We start from the raw sequence: 5338 nt of genomic DNA on the forward strand, positions 1-5338 counted from the left end.
TAAGTCTGAATCTGTTAATGATAATTGCTATGTTCACGTGGTTGCAATCGTATTTTCTTATCCCTTTTGGCTTATGGTCAGTAAGGGACTTTTGTTGTATGCTTTGAGTAGCTTCATGCCATGCCTTGCTTTGTCATGATATGTTCCTGTAGCATGTAGTTATCGTGCTCTACACATTGCTTTCTGATGTTAAATTCCTGACATGCCGTTTATTTCGCTAAGTCTGAAACCTGATATCTTTTGCTCTTTTGCCATGCTTGTTTGAACCTGCTATTGAGTGAATTAGTCGTAGCTCAGTGTTAATCTTTTGTCAAGCTTCTTGAGTGGATCCCTGCCATGTATTTTGTTGTCATGTTGGAGTGTTGTAGCATGTTGTTCTTGATGCATTTAGATGGTCTCGTGTTCTTAAGCGCAGCCCGGTGCCATATTTGTTTCGCTTGTCATTTCCAAACCGTGCATCCGATTCCGGTGATCTTTATATCGATTTTGACCGAAATCAACCCCTCTTTCCAGTAGAACTCTTGGATTTCCATGTTGAGGCCAGGTTCAATCATTCCTTTCCAAATCATGCATATACATCATATATCGCATCCCGCATATCATACCATGTTTGCATCATGTTGTTTGTGCATTGCACGTGGTTGATTGTGTTCATTTTGCTTGTGTTCTTGCTTTGGGTAGAGCCGGGAGACGAGTACGTGCTCGAGGAGCCCGTTGAGTACGCTTACGAGGATCAAGCCAACTCTGAGAACTTTGCAGGCAAGATGACCATACCCTCGAAATCACTTCTATCTTTGCTTGCTAGATGCTCGCTCATTTGCTATGCCTATGCTATGATACCTATCACTTGCTTATCATGCCTCCCATATTGCCATGCCAAACCTCTAACCCACCTTATCCTAGAAAACCGTAGTTTGGCTATGTTACCGCTTTGCGCAGCCCCTCTTATAGCGTTGCTAGTTGCAGGTGAAGATTGGAGTTTGTTCCTTGTTGCAACATGTTTATTGTTGGGATATCATCATATTATCTTGTTAATCTTAATGCACCTATACACTTGTTAAAGGGTGGAAGGCTCGGCCTTATGCCTGGTTTTTTGTTCCACTCTTGCCGCCCTAGTTTCCGTCATATCGGTGTTATGTTCCCGGACTTTACGTTCCTTACACGGTTGGGTTATAATGGGAACCCCTTGACAGTTCGCCTTAAATAAAACTCCTCCAGCAATGCCAACATTGATTTTACCATTTACCACCTAGCCTCTTTTTCCCTTGGGTTTCCGGAGCCCGAGGGTCATCTTTATTTAACCCCCCCCCCCCCCCCCCGGGCCAGTGCTCCTCTGAGTGTTGGTCCAAACTAGAACCCTTTGCAGTGCCCCCTCGGGGAAACTCAAGGTTTGGTTTTGGTTGTACGTAGCGCTCATCTGAGTGTGCCCTGAGAACGAGATATGTGCATGTCCTATCGGGATTTGTCGGCACATTCGGGCGGTGTTGCTAGACTTGTTTTACCATTGTCGAGATGTCTTGTAACCGGGATGCCGAGTCTGATCGGATTGTCTTGGGAGAAGGAATATCCTTCGTTGACCGTGAGAGCTTGTGATGGGCTAAGTTGGGACACCCCTGCAGGGATTTGATCTTTCGAAAACCGTGCCCGCGGTTATGGGCAGATGGGAATTTGTTAATGTCCGGTTGTAGAAGACTTGAACTTAACTTAATTAAAATGAATCAACTGAGTGTGTGGCCGTGATGGTCTCTTTTCGGCGGAGTCCGGGAAGATAACACGGTCTCGTGTTATGCTTGATCGTAGGTTGTTCTAGGATCACTTCTTGATCATAGTTCATCGACCGTGCCTTTGCCTTCTCTTCTCGCTCCCTTTTGTGTATGTTAACCACCATATATGCTAGTCGCTTGCTGCAGCTCCACATCATACCTTTACCCTTCCTATAAGCTTAAATAGTCTTGATCGCGAGGGTGTGAGATTGCTAAGTCCCTGTGACTCATAGATTCCTTCCAAAACCAGATGCAGGGACCGATGATACCATTCCAGGAGATTCAACTGAGCTCAAGTGGGAGTTCGATGAGGACTTAGGACGATACTACGTGTCTTTCCCAGATGATCAGTAGTGGTGCCCATTTCGGGCGATCGGGGACTATGTTGCAATTGGGGTTTATCTTTATTTTGGTTCCATAGTCGGACCTTGTGTGTACTGGATGAATGTAATGTTATTTATGCTATTTGTGTGACGTGGCGAGTGTAAGACAACTATGTATCCTTTTCCCTTATTGTATTACATGGGTTGTTGTGAAGATTACCTCACTTGCGACATTGCTTTCAATGCGGTTATGCCTCTAAGTCGTGCTTCGACACGTGGGAGATATAGCCACATCAAGGGCATTACAAGTTGGTATCAGATCCTTCCCCGACCTTAGGAGCCCCCCTGCTTGATCGAATCGTTGGCATTGTTGAGTCTAGAAAAATGTTTTGAGTCATTTAGGAATTATATATATCGGAGAGTAGGACTTCTTTTTACTCCTCAGTCCCTTCGTCGCTCTGGTGAGGCCTCCTGACGTAGAGTTTTGACTCTACTCTTCTCAAATTTCACTAAAAAAATTAGGATCACGCGGGTATCTTGGAATCGTTTCGATGGTTTTGTGACGAGATGTCACATCCCTAGCTTCTGGTATGCACTAGGCTAGACCTCATGTGTGCATCATGTTTAACTTTTGAATGAACTTGAAATGGGGATTGCTCAAACCCTAGCATTAAAGGAATTCACTAGTTTCACCTAAAATACTTTCAAGTAAGTCCAAATGGCTTTCAAAAATGTTCATGATTTTTGACAAAGGTGAAAAACCTCTACCAAAAATGATGCCAATATTTTTGGGCCATTATGGATTTTTGAATAATCCATATTGTATTTGAATTGGGGCATTTAAATACTATTAATATTTTTAAATGCTCCAACAATTCTGAAAATAGTTAAGGGCCTCGGTAATAATTCATTTAATGGCCACAATTATTTGCAGGATTTATTAAAATGATTTGGGCTATAAACTAAATCAGAAAACAAAACAGAAGAGAGAAGCCCAGCTTACCTGGCGCCACGAGCCGGCCCAGTTCCCCCCCCCCCCCAGCCGGCCCAGCCCACCTCCTCCTCCCCCTTGTCCTCTTCCTCCTCTGCCAGGAGGACGGACACCGCACGCACGCGCGCACGCGGAGGTCTCCACCTCCTGCTTCGCCGTGGCAGCCTCCTCGACTCCCTCGCGACGCCACGGAGACGCCCTCGCCCCCTGCACCTCCCCTCTCTCCCCCTGGACCCCATTCCCTCCTCTGTTTCCCTCTCGCGCACACCACCGAGCGGAGCTCGCCGCCATCGTCGCCGTACCCATGGCCACCGGCCACCCCTAGCCTCACCGACGCCCCAGGAAGCTCCGCGGGTCCTCCCTCTACCTCCTCAACGAGCCACGAGGCCCCGGACGTGCCGCATCGCCGCCATCGACGTCGTCTTCTACCTCGGACCCGCCGGCCATCTTCGTCAAATTCGTCGGCTCCGGTGCCTCCCCGAGCTCGCCGAGGCCACCACTGCACCCGCTGTGAGCTCCTGTGCTGTTTCCCCCTCTCCGTTCTCTCGTTTGCACACCGCAGCTGCCACTTTGCCGACGACCGGAGCTCGCTGCCGCCGGCCATGCTGCCGTCGCGGCCATGGCCTGTTTCGGTCGCGTCCGAGCACGGCACCGTGCTCCTAGCATCCTCAGGAGCTCGGCGAGCCCCTTAACCATCCCTCCCGTCCTCTGTGGCCTCGCCCCGCTCGAACCCGAAGCTCCGGCCGCCGCCGCAAGCCCCACTCCGGCGAGCGCTGACCACCCCGCGCCCTTCCGTTGCCTTCTCCGGATGCGCACGAGCACTAGGAACCCACAGAGCCTCTCCGCGCGGCGTTTGGATGCCGGAGCAAGAAACCCGAGGGTCTCCGCCGTCTCGGCCTCGCCGGCGACAAGCCACGGGTCAACTCCGGCGGGTTTGACCCGGGGTTTGAGCCCCTGACGTGTGGGCCCAGGCGCCTGCTTAATTAGTATTAGGTTAATTAGTGTTAATTAATTTAGTTAATTAGGTGAGCCACTGACATGCGGGCCCCGCCCGGCTAACTAAGTTAGTTAGGGCTAACTAACCTGGTTAGTTGACTGGGTCACTGACCAGTGGACCCCACTGGTCAGGTTTGACCTGGTCGACGCCTTTGACCTGCTGACGTCATCATGACGTCAGGCTGATGCAGTAATTGTTTTCTAGAGTTTTAAATAAATTAGAAATGATTTATAATTCCAGAAAATTGTATAAACTTCAATAAATCATAGAAAATTAACCGTAACTCCAAATTAAATAAATTATATATGAAAAATTATCAGAAAAATTCAAGGAATCCATCTGTACCATTTTCATGCATGTTAGAACAACTTATAGGTGCTGTTTAGCACAAATCATATAAAGGGCATTTAAATAATCACATATGGAGTTTGAATTTGAATTTTGTATTCAAACCAACTTCATTTAATCTGTTGCTAGTTGCATTAGCTCAAAACACATTCATTTTGCCATGTCATGATCATGCATCATATTGTGCATTGCATTGATTGTGTTCCTTTCTGTGTTGCCGGTATTTGTCCCCTCTCGATAGACGTGATACCAATGACGTGATCGTTGACACTGATGAAGACTCAATGTTATCTTCAGAAGTGCCAGGCAAGCAAAACCCCCTTGTTCATTCCGATACAATCCTACTCTCTCGCTCCTGCTCTCTTTTACTGCATTAGGACAACACTGATTCAACTATTACATGCTGCGGTAGTTGAACCCCTTTATCCTTTGCATGACCTGTCATTGCCACAGTAAATAGATGAAACCCACTAGCATGAGTAGGAGTTGTTTGAGCCCTATTGTGCCTACTCATTCATGCTTGTTTGTCATGCCTGCTACTGCTTAGAGTTGAGTCAGGTCTGATTCATCGGGGATGAATCAGAGGTGTGTGAACATGTCCTACTGTGTGTGAGCTAAGTATGTGAACACGATTTGGTAAAGGTAGCGGTGAGAGGCCATGTAGGAGTACATGATGGGTTATCTCATTGTAGCCGTCCTCAGGAACTGAGTTCTGTGTTTGTGATCCATGATTCAGCTACTACCATACATTGGGCCCTGAAATATGACCCCGCTCAACTTCTTATTCACCCTAGTCCTCTGTCCAGGAGTTGCAAGTAGTGTCTGGTGTTTGTAGCTTACTGGAGGCCGTGGACAGCGCTGACCGTAGGGGTGGGCTGTGATGCGGTAGGTACGTGGCACGGTGTACCGGATGCCT

Source organism: Triticum aestivum, chromosome 1A (assembly GCF_018294505.1).
Source record: "Triticum aestivum cultivar Chinese Spring chromosome 1A, IWGSC CS RefSeq v2.1, whole genome shotgun sequence".
Classification (NCBI taxonomy): domain Eukaryota; kingdom Viridiplantae; phylum Streptophyta; class Magnoliopsida; order Poales; family Poaceae; genus Triticum; species Triticum aestivum.